We start from the raw sequence: 16,313 nt of genomic DNA on the forward strand, positions 1-16,313 counted from the left end.
CACGTTAAGATTCCTGAAAATAAACGCAGTTGACAGTGAGAGGAACTTTATATATATATATACACAGTGGGGAGAACAAGTATTTGATACACTGCCGATTTTGCAGGTTTTCCTACTTACAAAACATGGAGAGGTCTGTCATTTTTCTCATAGGTACACTTCAACTGTGAGAGACGGAATCTAAAGAATCCAGAAAATCACATTGTATGATTTTTAAGTAATTAATTAGCATTTTATTGCATGACATAAGTATTTGATACATCGGAAAAGCAGAACTAATATTTGGTACAGAAACCTTTGTTTGCAATTACAGAGATCATACGTTTCCTGTAGTTCTTGACAAGGTTTGCACACACTGCAGCAGGGATTTTGGCCCACTCCTCCATACAGACCTTCTCCAGATCCTTCAGGTTTCGGGGCTGTCGCTGGGCAATACGGACTTTCAGCTCCCTCCAAAGATTTTCTATTGGGTTCAGGTCTGGAGACTGGCTAGGCCACTCCAGGACCTTGAGATGCTTCTTACGGAGTCACTCCTTAGTTGCCCTGGCTGTGTGTTTTGGGTCGTTGTCATGCTGGAAGACCCAGCCACGACCCATCTTCAATGCTCTTACTGAGGGAAGGAGTTGTTGGCCAAGATCTCGCGATACATGGCTCCATCTATCCTCCCCTCAATACGGTGCAGTCGTCCTGTCCCTTTTGCAGAAAAGCATCCCCAAAGAATGATGTTTCCACCTCTATGCTTCACGGTTGGGATGGTGTTCTTGGGGTTGTACTCATCCTTCTTCCTCCAAACAGGGCGAGTGGAATTTAGACCAAAAAGCTCTATTTTTGTCTCATCAGACCACATGACCTTCTCCCATTCCTCCTCTGGATCATCCAGATCGTCATTGGCAAACTTGAGACGGGCCTGGACATGCGCTGGCTTGAACAGGGGGACCTTACATGCGCTGCAGGATTTTAATCCATGACAGGGTAGTGTGTTACTCATGGTTTTCATGAGACTCTGGTCCCAGCTCTCTTCAGGTCATTGACCAGGTCCTGCCGTGTAGTTCTGGGCTGATCCCTCACCTTCCTCATGATCATTGATGCCCCACGAGGTGAGATCTTGCATGGAGCCCCAGACCGAGGATGATTGACTGTCATCTTGAACTTCTTCCATTTTCTAATAATTGCGCCAACAGTTGCTGCCTTCTCAACAAGCTGCTTGCCTATTGTCCTGTAGCCCATCCCAGACTTGTGCAGGTCTACAATTTTATCCCTGATGTCCTTACATAGCTGTCTGGTCTTGGCCATTGTGGAGAGGTTGGAGTCTGTTTGATTGAGTGTGTGGACAGGTGTCTTTTATGCAGGTAACGAGTTCAAACAGGTGCAGTTAATACAGGTAATGAGTGGAGAACAGGAGGGCTTCTTAAAGAAAAACTAACAGGTCTGTGAGAGCTGGAATTCTTACTGGTTGGTAGGTGATCAAATACTTATTTCATGCAATAAAATGCAAATTAATTACTTAAAAATCATACAATGTGATTTTCTAGATTTTTGTTTTAGATTCCGTCTCTCAAAGTTGAAGTGTGCCTATGATCAAAAGTACAGACCTCTACATGCTTTGTAAGTTGGAAAACCTGCAAAATTGGGAGTGTATCAAATACTTGTTCTCCCCACTATATATATATATATATATATATATATATATATACACACTTCCGTTCAAAAGTTTGGGGTCACTTAGAAATTTTGGGCCCATTAAAATAACATCAAATTGATCAGTAATACAGTGTAGACATTGTTAATGTTGTAAATGACTATCGTAGCTGGATGGAATATTTACGGAATATTTACATAGGCGTACAGAGGCCCATTATCAGCAACCATCACTCCTGTGTTCCAATGGCACATTGTGTTAGTTAATCCAAGTTTATAATTTTAAATGGCAAATTGATCATTAGAAAACCATTTGCAATTATGTTAGCACAGCTGAACACTGTTGTTCTGATTAAAGGAGCAATAAAACTGGCCTTCTTTAGACTAGTTGAGTATCTGGAGCATCAGCATTTGTGGGTTTGATTACAGGTTCAAAATGGCCAGAAACAAAGAACTTAATTCTGAAATTTGTCAGTCTATTCTTGTTCTGAGAAATGAAGGCTATTCCATGTGAGAAATTGCCAAGAAACTGAAGATCTCGTACAACGCTGCAAATCAATTTATAACATTTTTGACATGCGTTTTTCTGGATTTTTGTTGTTGTTATTCTGTCTCTCACTGTTCAAATAAACCTACCATTAAAATTATAGTCTGATCATTTCTTTGTCAGTGGGCAAACGTACAAAATCAGTACTACAATCAAGTACTTTTTTCCCTCACTGTATAATGTCACACAGCTGACAGTTCATGTCAGAGCAAAAAACCAAGCCATGAGGTCAAATGAATTGAATCGAGGCACAGATCTGGGGAAGGGTACCAAAAAATATCTGCAACATTGAAGGTCCCCAAGAACACAGTCCAATCAAATGTATCTATGAAGCCCTTTTTACATCAGCAGTTGTCACAAAGTCCTGATGGTTAAAGATGTAAAATAATTATGTTGGTCTTATGTGTATGAGAAAGTGAAACCAGATTCAGCATTGGAAGTATTTGTCAAATGATTCATGCCAATCGTTGACAGTCATGCACCTGTTAAGAAATGAACTGTGATAACTGTTAGAGTCCTCTGGATTGATGATGGATTGATGCAAATGAGTTGGCAAACAAGTCAGGCTGCTCAGCTCTTTGGTTGACACACAGTACTGTAAACCCAGAAATGTGACCTAACAAAAATGTAAATAAACGACATCACCAAATCAAGAGAAATGACAAAACACAACGGGAAAATAATTTGGAGTACCCTAAATGATATATTGGGTAGAAAACCCAATTAGTCTCCATTGTTTATTGAAGTTAATGGGTCATGTATAACAAAAACGTTTGATATTGCAAATAAACTATTTCAATGGTAAAGTGGGAAAACTCAGAAGTGAAATTACATTGAACAGTGAACCATCACATTTTTGTATAAAAGTAATAATCAAAGAGAAGGATTGCTGTTTTGAATTTGGTCATGTGTGTGGCAGAGGTGGAAAAACTGTTATCCATCAAAAATAATAAGCCATCAGGTATATACAACCTAGATGGGAAACTATTGAGAATGGTAGCAGACTGTATTGCCACCCCTATCTGCTATATGTTTAACCAAAGCCTAAAGGATTGTGTGTCCACAGGTGTGGAAGGAAGCTAAAGTAATTCCACTGCCTAGACATTGCAAAGCACCCTTTGCTGGCTCTAACAGTCGCCCAATCAGTTTGCTGCCTGTTCTGAGTAAGATGATGGAGAGAATTGTGTTTGACCAAATGCAATGCTATTTTTCAGAGAACAACAACTTCCAGCATTGCGTATAGAGAAGGGCACTCAACGTGTACAGCACTGACTCAGCTGACACATGATTTGTTAGAAGAAATGGATAATAAGATGATAGTTGGAGCCTTCTTGTTAGATTTCAGTGCAGCCTTTGATGTTATTGATCATGAATTGTTATTGAAGAAACTCACTTGTGATGGCTTTACTTCACCTGCCATCACATGGTTGCAGAGTTACTTATCCAATAGAACCCAGAGATTTTTCTTCAATGGAAGCTTCTCTAACAACAAATATGTACAATGATGTGTCCCTCAGAGCCTTGGGTCATTACGCTTCTCTATTTTTACAAATTATTTGCCACTGGTCTTACACAAAGCTAGATTATTCCAAACTCCACATGTCAGCGCCCTATTGTGGAAAACTCGATCCAAAGATAAGGCAGAGACTCATTTATAATGACAATATTACATCTTTAAAACATACGAGTAGCTGCGAGGTAGATCCCTCTCTGGTCACAGTCAGGGAAGGAGCTCAAAGAGTAGATGGTTACATATATCTTATAGTAGGAGGGGATAATAGAATCATATTGTTCACACAACAATTATTTTATACAAGCAATTAGTTCCAGATGACAGATACAATGGCATTGTGTTAGGGTGCAGACAGTAGTCTAACATCACAGTTCAGAGCATAACACCTGAGAAGAGTGTTCAGAACAGTTCACCCCAAATCTGCCACAAGAAACACAAAGCCAGTGAATATGAACTCACTGAAATTCCAAATAAGGGGTTACAGTCAGTATCAGAATGGGTGATTAATAATAAACTGGTCTTAAATACTGTACATCTAAAACTAAAAGGTTTAAAAACCTTCTCTAAGAAGTACACCTCGGCTGGAAGCTGTGTATAAAGGGTGAGACCATTGAGGAAGTTAAACTCCTAGCTACAGTTGAAGTCGGAAGTTTAACAAACACCTTAGCCAAATACATTTCAACTCAGTTTTTCACAATCCCTGACATATAATCCTATAAAAAAAATTGAGGTCAGGGCTTTGTGATGGCCACTCCAATACCTTCAATTTGTTGTCCTTAAGCCATTTAGCCACAACTTTGGAAGTATGCTTGGGGTCATTGTCCATTTGGAAGACACATTTGCGACCAAGCTTTAACATCCTGATTGATGTCTTGAGATGTTGCTTCAATATATCCACATAATTTTCCAAACTCATGATGCCATCTATTTTGTAAAGAGCACCAGTCCCTCCTGCAGCAAAGCACCCCACAACATGATGCTGCCACCCTCGTGCTTCACGGTTGGGATGGTGTTCTACGGCCTGCAAGCCTCCCCCTTTTTCCTCCAAACATAATGATGGTCATTATGGCCAAACAGTTCTATTTTTGTTTCATCAGACCAAAGGACATTTCTCCAAAAAGTACGATCTTTGTCCCCATGTGCAGTTGCAAACCGTAGTCTGGCTTTTTTATGGCGGTTTTGGAGCAGTGGCTTCTTCCTTGCTGATGGGCCTTTCAGGTTATGTCGATATAGGACTAGTTTTACTGAGGATAAAGATACTTTTGTACCTGTTTCCTCCAGCATCTCCACAAGGTGCTTTGCTGCTGTTCTGGGATTGATTTGCACTTTTCACCACAAAGTACGTTCATCTCTAGGAGACAGAACGCGTCTCCTTCCTGAGCGGTATGACGGTTGCGTGGTCCCATGGTGTTTATACTCGCATACTATTGTTTGTACAAATGAACATGGTACCTTCAGGCATTTGGAAATTGCTCCCAAGGATGAACCAGGCTTGTGGATGTCTGCCATTTTTATCCTGAAGTCTTGGCTGCTTTCTTTTGATTTTCCCATGATGTCAAGCAAAGAGGCACTGAGTTTGAGGGTAGGTCTTGAAATACATCCAGAGGTACACCTCCAATTGACTCAACTGATGTCAATTAGCTTATCAGAAGCTTCTAAAGCCATAAACAGACTTTTCTGGAATTTTCCAAGCTGTTTAAAGGCACAGTCAACTTAGTGTATGTAAACTTCCGACCCACTGGAATTGTGATACAGTGAATTATAAGTGAAATAATCTTAATCGTAATGACTCCAACCTAAGTGTATGTAAACTTCCAACTGTGTTACATTGAACGGTCAATTATCATGGTCAAGTCATATTGACAAAGCTCCTGTGAGATGGGGAGGGGTATGTTATAAAAAAAGAAATCTGCGCTTTTTAAACGAAAACCTCGTCCCATCTTGATTACTGTCCGGTAATATGGTCAGGTGGAGCAAAGAAAGACCTAACAAATCTGCAGCTGGAACCAAAACAGAGCAGCACGCCTGGCCCTTAACGTCACATACAGAGCTAACATCAACAACATGGATGCTAGTCTCTCCTGGAACCAAAACAGAGCAGCACGCCTGGCCCTTAACGTCACATACAGAGCTTAACATCAACAACATGGATGCTAGTCTCTCCTGGAACCAAAACAGAGCAGCACGCCTGGCCCTAAACGTCACATACAGAGCTAACATCAACAACATGGATGCTAGTCTCTCCTGGAACCAAAACAGAGCAGCACGCCTGGCCCTTAACGTCACATACAGAGCTAACATCAACAACATGGATGCTAGTCTCTCCTGGAACCAAAACAGAGCAGCACGCCTGGCCCTTAACGTCACATACAGAACTAACATCAACAACATGGATGCTAGTCTCTCCTGGAACCAAAACAGAGCAACACACCTGGCCCTTAACGTCACATACAGAGCTAACATCAACAACATGGATGCTAGTCTCTCCTGGAACCAAAACAGAGCAACACGCCTGGCCCTTAACGTCACATACAGAGCTAACATCAACAACATGGATGCTAGTCTCTCCTGGAACCAAAACAGAGCAGCACGCCTGGCCCTAAACGTCACATACAGAGCTAACATCAACAACATGGATGCTAGTCTCTCCTGGAACCAAAACAGAGCAACACACCTGGCCCTAAACGTCACATACAGAGCTAACATCAACAACATGGATGCTAGTCTCTCCTGGAACCAAAACAGAGCAACACACCTGGCCCTTAACGTCACATACAGAGCTAACATCAACAACATGGATGCTAGTCTCTCCTGGAACCAAAACAGAGCAACACACCTGGCCCTAAACGTCACATACAGAGCTTAACATCAACAACATGGATGCTAGTCTCTCCTGGAACCAAAACAGAGCAGCACACCTGGCCCTTAACGTCACATACAGAGCTAACATCAACAACATGGATGCTAGTCTCTCCTGGAACCAAAACAGAGCAGCACGCCTGGCCCTTAACGTCACATACAGAGCTAACATCAACAACATGGATGCTAGTCTCTCCTGGAACCAAAACAGAGCAGCACGCCTGGCCCTAAACGTCACATACAGAGCTAACATCAACAACATGGATGCTAGTCTCTCCTGGAACCAAAACAGAGCAGCACGCCTGGCCCTAAACGTCACATACAGAGCTAACATCAACAACATGGATGCTAGTCTCTCCTGGAACCAAAACAGAGCAGCACGCCTGGCCCTTAACGTCACATACAGAGCTAACATCAACAACATGGATGCTAGTCTCTCCTGGAACCAAAACAGAGCAGCACGCCTGGCCCTAAACGTCACATACAGAGCTAACATCAACAACATGGATGCTAGTCTCTCCTGGAACCAAAACAGAGCAGAACGCCTGGCCCTTAACGTCACATACAGAGCTAACATCAACAACATGGATGCTAGTCTCTCCTGGAACCAAAACAGAGCAGCACGCCTGGCCCTTAACGTCACATACAGAGCTAACATCAACAACATGGATGCTAGTCTCTCCTGGAACCAAAACAGAGCAGCACGCCTGGCCCTTAACGTCACATACAGAGCTAACATCAACAACATGGATGCTAGTCTCTCCTGGAACCAAAACAGAGCATCACGCCTGGCCCTAAACGTCACATACAGAGCTAACATCAACAACATGGATGCTAGTCTCTCCTGGAACCAAAACAGAGCAGCACGCCTGGCCCTTAACGTCACATACAGAGCTAACATCAACAACATGGATGCTAGTCTCTCCTGGAACCAAAACAGAGCAGAACGCCTGGCCCTAAACGTCACATACAGAGCTAACATCAACAACATGGATGCTAGTCTCTCCTGGAACCAAAACAGAGCAGCACGCCTGGCCCTTAACGTCACATACAGAGCTAACATCAACAACATGAATGCTAGTCTCTCCTGGAACCAAAACAGAGCAGAACGCCTGGCCCTTAACGTCACATACAGAGCTAACATCAACAACATGGATGCTAGTCTCTCCTGGAACCAAAACAGAGCAGCACGCCTGGCCCTAAACGTCACATACAGAGCTAACATCAACAACATGGATGCTAGTCTCTCCTGGAACCAAAACAGAGCAGACGCCTGGCCCTTAACGTCACATACAGAGATAACATCAACAACATGGATGCTAGTCTCTCCTGGAACCAAAACAGAGCAGCACGCCTGGCCCTTAACGTCACATACAGAGCTTAACATCAACAACATGGATGCTAGTCTCTCCTGGAACCAAAACAGAGCAGCACGCCTGGCCCTTAACGTCACATACAGAGCTAACATCAACAACATGGATGCTAGTCTCTCCTGGAACCAAAACAGAGCAGCACGCCTGGCCCTTAACGTCACATACAGAGCTAACATCAACAACATGGATGCTAGTCTCTCCTGGAACCAAAACAGAGCAGCACGCCTGGCCCTTAACGTCACATACAGAGCTAACATCAACAACATGGATGCTAGTCTCTCCTGGAACCAAAACAGAGCAGCACGCCTGGCCCTTAACGTCACATACAGAGCTAACATCAACAACATGGATGCTAGTCTCTCCTGGAACCAAAACAGAGCAGCACGCCTGGCCCTTAACGTCACATACAGAGCTAACATCAACAACATGGATGCTAGTCTCTCCTGGAACCAAACAGAGCATCACGCCTGGCCCTTAACGTCACATACAGAGCTAACATCAACAACATGGATGCTAGTCTCTCCTGGAACCAAAACAGAGCAGAACGCCTGGCCCTAAACGTCACATACAGAGCTAACATCAACAACATGGATGCTAGTCTCTCCTGGAACCAAAACAGAGCAGCACGCCTGGCCCTTAACGTCACATACAGAACTAACATCAACAACATGGATGCTAGTCTCTCCTGGAACCAAAACAGAGCAACACACCTGGCCCTTAACGTCACATACAGAACTAACATCAACAACATGGATGCTAGTCTCTCCTGGAACCAAAACAGAGCAGATTGTCTGCATAATCAAATTACACTCAACTCAGACCCCCATACATAACCCACAAGACATGCCTTCAGGGGTCTCTTCACAGTACCCAAGTCCAGAAAAAATCCACGTTATCACACATTATACAGAGCCATGACATCAAACTGAAAAATTACCTTTAACAAAAGACATTACCTTTAAAAAACAACATTTCATGGAACAGTGACTATGAGAGGACACACACAAACACACTAACACACATCATGTTGTTGTTGTTGGTACAGTTATTATTGAATTTGTTGTTGAATTGTTTTTTATATCATTGTATATGAAATGTCCATGTCTATCAGTGTATCAGTGTTTTGTGTTTTTGTGGACCCCAGGTAGAATAGCTGCTGCTTCGGGAAAAAGCTCATGGGGATCCGAATAAGCCAATAAACCAGAGATACTGGAATATATTGACCTCCTTGGTGAAACTTAGCTAATGACGTTAGAATCTGTTATTGCTGGTTCTGTAGGTAGCTATCTTTTGATAAAGTGAGGCAGGCTAGCTAAAGTTTTAAGAAACGTTGGCGTAGATAGATAGATAGATAGATAGATAGATAGATAGATAGATAGATAGCTACCTCATTACAACTTAGTTGGGTCAAAATTCAAACACATTTCTTGTGTATTGTCTAGTGTACAAGTCAGATTTGAAAGTTAGTTTTAGTGCTCATACGAGTGTATTCTGTATTGTCCAGGGCTAAACTAAGTAATGTCCGCAGCATTGTGGTAACTACTCTGAGTCTGTCTGAGTCTGACTAATACAGTGAACGGGGAGCAACAAACCATAATGGCTTCACCAGCCTGAATCTAATCCAGCTACAGTCAGTCTACATCTGTAAAGCACGTAATTAGTGTTTCCACTAGTTACCACAGCCACAAAGTCAAGAATGACTATATCATAAAAAAATTAATGGAAACAAAAATGTACTTTTTGGGCATTAGGTTAGCAGTGTGGTTGAGGTTAGAGTTCAGTTTAAAATCATATTTTAACCCCCTAGAGTCAGTGGAAAGTGGAAATCTAATTGGCATAATACAAAAATACCTATAAAAATCCATTCAGTTTAAGCTAAAGATGTCTTTTTTTTTTTGCATTTTATGCAACTCAATCCACCAATGTTCCGCATCTGAGGTTAAAGCTGACATAGCTAGAGTGGTGTTCGTCAGACAATGAGACATCCCGAAAATCGGTCTTCTCACCAAATCGCCTGAAGCATCCGTTTTACTCTACGACCCCCACAATGGTCTTGGTGCTCATCTGGAGTCAGTACAGCCGATCTGCCAACTTCTGTCTGTAGCGTCCACAAAGTTCGGGCTACACACTAATATGAGGTCAGAACACGTACAGTAGATGTCAGTTGCTTTGCTCTAGGATGCCCACAGGCCTCACAAGACTCGTCTGAAGGTCCCCAGGTACCCGTTGAAAAAATGTACGGAAGTATACAGTGAGTATACAAAACATTTAGAAACACCTGCTCTTTCTATGTCACACTGTAGACTGATCAGGTAACTCCAGGTGAAAGCTATAACCTTATTGATGTCACTTGTTCAATCAATTTCAATCAGTATAGATGAAGGGGAGGAGACAGGTAAAAGAAGGATTTTTAAGCCTTGAGACAATTGAGACATGGATTGTGTATGTGTGCCATTCAGAGGGTGAATGGGCAAGACAAAATATTTAAGGGTTTGGTAGTAGGTGCCAGGTACACCGGTTTGTGTCAAGAACTGCAATGCTGCTAGTTTTTTTTTAAGTGTATCAAGAATGGTAAACCACCCAAAGGACATACAGTCAACTTGACACAACTGTGCGAAGCATTGGAGTCACCATGTGCCAGCAAAACTGTGGAACTCTTTGGACACCTTGTTGCGTCCATGCCCCAACCAATTTAGTCTGTTCTGAGGGCAAAAGTGGGGGGGGGACTCAATAGTAGGAAGGTGTTCCTAATGTTTGTTATACTCCGTGTATACAGAGACTGTTTAGTGCCAAAATAAGGGGTTCAATACATGTATTAAAATATATATATATATATATAGAGCTTAGTAACCCCCCAAAACAATAACCCCCCCAAAACAATACCCGGTTTGATAAACTAGTAGGTTATTTTACCAGCTAAGCAGATACAAGTAGTAGAGTCATTTCAGTTGTGAAGTGCATTATCAAAAGCTTTGTCCTTTCTTTATAACAAAATGCAATTTACCACTTGGCTGTCTATTGTATGACCCTGTAACAGGCCCTATTCTGGTTAGAGCCAGTTAGCGCTGTTCTGTGAAGGGAGTAGTACACAGCGTTGTACGAGATCTTCAGTTTCTTGCCAATTTCTCGCATGGAATAGCCTTCATTTCTCAAAACAAGAATAGGCTGATGAGTTTCAGAAGAAAGTGCTTTGTTTCTGGCCGTTTCAAGCATGTAATCGAACCCACAAATGCTCCAGATACTCAACGAGTCTAAAGAAGGCCAATTGTATTGCTTCTTTAATTAGAACAACAGTTTTCAGCTTTGCTAACATAATTGCAAAAGGGTTTTCTAATGATCAATTAGCCTTTTAAAATTATAAACTTGGATTAGTTAACACAACGTGCCATTGGAACACAGGAGTGATGGTTGCTGATAATGGGCCTCTGTACGCCTATGTAAATATTCCATAGAAAACGTTTCCAGCTACGATAGTCATTTACAACATTAACAATTTGCTTTTCTTTCAAAAACAAGGATATTTCTAAGTGACCCCAAACTTTTGAAGACGTGAGACGCAGAAAAAATGAAAAGATGCTGGAGGAGTGCTTGACGCCACCTGTCAAGCATGGTGGAGGCAATGTGATGGTCTGGGTGTCACGCCCTGACTTTAGTTATCTATGTTTTCAGTATTATTTTGGTCAGGTCAGGGTGTGACGAGGGTGGGTATATGTGTTTTTGTTCTGTCTAGGGTTTTTGTATGTTTATGGGGGTTTTCTAGGTTCTCAATCAGAGGCAGCTGTTTATCGTTGTCTCTGATTGGGGACCATATTTAGGTAGCCATATTCATTGGGTATTTTGTGGGTTATTGACTATGTGTAGTTGCATGTCAGCACTCGGTTTATCATAACGGCACGTTCGTTTTGTTGTTTTGTTAGTTTGTTTAAGTGTTCTTCGTTAATTAAAGAATGTATTCTTATCACGCTGCGCCTTGGTCTCATCATTACGATGAGGACCAAGCAGAGTGCCAAAAAGGAGTGGACATCTTGGACCCGGGAGAAAGAGGGGTGGAGGACATCCTGGACCTGGGAGAAAGAGGGTTGGAGGACATCCTGGACCTGGGAGAAAGAGGGGTGGAGGACATCCTGGACCTGGGAGAAAGCACAGGAGGAACGGCGACGATATGAGGGTACATGGCTAGCACGGAAGCCCGAGAGGCAGCCCCTCTCGGAGATTGGCTGAGTCAGGTAGGAGGAGATTGGCTGAGTCAGGTAGGAGACCTGAGCCAACTCCTCGTGCTTACCGTGGGGTGCGTGTTACTGGTCAGGCATCGTGTTATGCGGTGGAGCGCACGGTGTCTCCAGTGTGCTATTCTAGCCCGGTGCACTCTATTCCAGCTCCTCGCATTGGCCGGGCTAGAATGGGCATCCAGCCAGGAAGGAGGGTGCCGGCTCAGCGCTCCTGGTCTCCAGTGTACCTTCTTGGACCAGGATATCCTGCTCCGGCTTTGCGTACTGTGTCTCCGGTGAGTGCACAGCCCAGTGCGTCATGTGCCAGCGCCATGCATTTGCAGGGTGAAAATAAACATCCAGCCAGGACGGGTTGTGTCAGCTCTACACTCAAGACCTCCAGTACGCCTCCACAGTCCAGTACGTCCTGAGCCTGCTCCCCGTACTCTCCCTGAGGTGCGTGTCCTCAGCCCGGTACCACCAATTCCGGCACCACGCACCAGGCCTACAGTGTGCCTCGGCAGTACAGAGTAGCCGGCGACGGTGCCCAGTCCGGTGACGGTGCCCAGTCCGGAGCGTCCGGCGACAGTTCCCAGTCCGGAGCGTCCGGCGACAGTTCCCAGTCCGGAGCGTCCGGCGACAGTTCCCAGTCCGGAGCGTCCGGCGACAGTTCCCAGTCCGGAGCGTCCAGCGACGATGCCCAGCCCAGGGTCTCCAGCTTGTGGAAGGCTACCCAAAACATTTGACCCAAGTTAAACTATTTAAAGGCAATGCTACCAAATACTAATTGAGTGTATGTAAACTTCTGACCCACTGGGAATGTGATGAAAGAAATAAAGTCTGAAATAAATAATTCTTTCTACTATTATTCTGACATTTCACACAAGAAACCACTACTAAAGGACACCAATATTAAGAAGAGACTTGCTTGGGCCAAGAAACACGAGCGATAGTCATCAGATAAAGTGGTAATTGACCTAAGACAGGGAATTTTTACTAGGATTAAATGTCAGGAATTGTGAAACTGAGTTTAAATGTATTTGGCTAAGGTGTATGTAAACTTCCGACTTCAACTGTATATAAACGTTTGGACACACCTACTCCAAGTTCTTTTTACTATTTTTAAAAAACTATTTTCTACATTGTAGAATAATAGTGAAGACATCAAAACTATGAAATAACACAAATGGAATCATTGAGTAATCAAAGTTTTTATCAAATCAATAATGTTATATTCTTAAAATTCGCCAACCTTTGCCTTGACAGCTTTGCACACCCTTGGCATTCTCTCAACCAGCTTCATCACCTGGAACGCATTTCAATTAACAGGTGTGCCTTAAAATTTTATTTGTGGAATTTGTCACCTTAATACGTTTGAGTAAATCAGTTATGTTGTGACAAGGTTGGGGTGGTATACAAAAAACCCTATTTGGTAAAAGACCAAGTCCATATAATGGCAAGAACAGCTCAAATAAGCAAAGAGAAACGACAGTCCATCATTACTTTAAGACATGAAGGTCAGTCAATCCGAACCTTTTCAAGAACTTCAGTCACAAAAACCATCAAGCGCTATGAGGAAACTGGCTCTCACGAGGACCACCACAGGAAAGGAATAACCAGAGTTACATCTGCTACAGAGGATAAGTTCATTAGAGTTACCAGTCTCAGAAATTGTAATCATTAAAAATGCTTCACAGAGTTCAAGTAACAGACCCATCTCAACATCAACTGTTCAGAGGAGACTGCGTGAATAAGGCCTTCATGGTCGAATTAATGCAAAGAAAACCACTACTAAAGGACACCAATAATAAAAAGAGACTTGCTTGGGCAAGGAAACACGGGCGATAGACATCAGACCGGTGGAAATCTGTCCTTTGATCTGATTAGTCCAAATTTGAGATTTATGGTTCCAACTGCCGTGTCTTTGTGAGAAGAAGAGTAGGTGAACGGATGATCTCCGCATGTCTAGTTCCCACTGTGAAGCATGGAGGAGGAGGTGTGGGGGTGCTTTGCTGCTGACACTGTCTGTGATTTATTTAAAATACAAGGCACACAACCAGCGTGGCTACCACAGCATTCTGTAGCGATATGCCATCTCATCTGGTTTGTGCTTAGTGGCACTGTCATTTGTTTTTCAACAGGACAATTACCTAAAACTCCAGGCTGTGTAAGGGTTTTTTGACCAAGTAGGAGAGTAATGGAATGCTGCATCAGATGACCAGGCCTCCATAATCACCTGACCTCAACCCAATTGAGATGGTTTGGGATGAGTTGGACAGCAGACTGAAGGAAATGCAGCCAACAAGTGTTCAGCATATGTGGGAACCCCTTCAAGACTGTTGGAAAACCATTCCAGGTGAAGCTGGTTGAGAGAATCCCAAGAGTGTGCAGCTCTGTCATCAAGGCAAAGGGTGGCTACTTTGAAGAATGTAAAATATAAAAAATATATTTAGTTTTGTTTAACACTTTTTGGGTTACTACATGATAACCATATGTGTTATTTCATAGTTTTGATGTCTTCATTATTATTCTACAATGTAAAGAAAAACCCTTGAATGAGTAGGTGTGTCCAAACTTTTGATTGGTACTGTATATTTATATTGATGGTGCCTAATAAATTCAGCGCATCAATGTTATTGAGAGCAGTAGCAACATATTTGCAGTTCTCCATTGCTAACGTTATATCTTTAGAAAAAAAAGTGATATCTTTAGAAATTATTATCTATGCATAACGAGCAGCTCATGTTATAGATACACAATGCTACACTGCAGACCAATCTGAAACTCACCTCTCGGAATGTCCAGTCCACTCATTATCTCAGCCAATCATGGCTAGCGGGAAGGTTCCTGACTTTCTCTGTGGCTAAACCAACTAAGTTTGTTCGTATTTACAGATTGCTTACAAGTTTGTTATAAAGGCATATGAAAGTTATAATGTTCCAGAAGGCATTTCTGTTCAAAAATGCATTTTGATAAAACATTTAAAAAGACGTGCAAATGGCTCTCCTGTTATGTCGTGACTTGCGACATACGCCTAGTTTCCTGAAACGGGTCACAAATTGGTTTAAAATGAGCTTGATCCCCTCTGTTGAACCTTCTTTTCGTATCTTTTCGGTGGTATTGTTAACAAGCACGCCCCATAAAGAAAATGAGAATTAATAACAGGTTCAGTCACTGGTTCGACCGTGATCTGGCACTTGAGTTACTACTCAAGAAGGCCAAAGTTAGTTACTTTAAGGAACAGTTCTGTCTCTGTGGGTCTAACCCCAAGCTGTTCTGGAAAATGGTGAAAGACCTGGAGAATAAAGACTCCTACTCACAGCTGCCCATGTCCCTTAATGTTGATGTTTCGTTTGTTATAGACAAGGAGTATGGCTGAGCTCTTTAATCACCACTTCACTATTTGACTCAAATCCCCAAATTCGAATACAATTTTATTTGTCACACGCACCGAATACAATAGGTGTAGACCTTATTGTGACTGAATTACTTACAAGCCCTTAACCAACAATGCAGTTTCAAGAAAAATAAGAGTTAAGAACATTTTTACTAAATCAACTGAAGTAAAAAAATAAAAGAGCAACAATAAAGTAACTGTAACGAGGCTCTATATACAGCGGTAACGAGTCAATGTGCGGGGCTACAGGTTAGTTGTAACATCTGCTTCCAACTCACACCCTCAAACACATCGATCCCCTGAACGCAGCTCACTTTCCAGCCCACTTTCCAGCTCACACTCTCAAACACCTAGATCCCCTGAATGCAGCTCACTCTCCAGATCCCAATCACCTGAATTCTGATCACCTGTTCACACACCTGTATGTCATTATCACACACTATTTAGAACAGTTCTTTGCATCCCATCACTGTGAGTTACTGTCTGTTTTGTAACACACATCTTTTGGAATGCTGGGTTTCCTGTGAGTTACTCCTCCTGTGTATATGATAGTTTTTGCCTGCCTTTTTAATGACTACCTTTTGACTGTTCCCTGCATGTACTTTAGCCTATCACATTTCCTGTTATCTACCTGTTGCCTGATCTCCTGGACATGGTTACTAGCCTTTTCCCTACCTGTACTGTTGCCCTTTTGGACCCCCTGTGTATGACCTTCTGCCTGGACCCAGCTACCTGCCTCCTGTGTATGACCTTCTGCCTGGACCCAGCTACCTGCCTC

Source organism: Oncorhynchus keta, chromosome 12 (assembly GCF_023373465.1).
Source record: "Oncorhynchus keta strain PuntledgeMale-10-30-2019 chromosome 12, Oket_V2, whole genome shotgun sequence".
NCBI classification, from domain to species: Eukaryota; Metazoa; Chordata; class Actinopteri; order Salmoniformes; family Salmonidae; genus Oncorhynchus; species Oncorhynchus keta.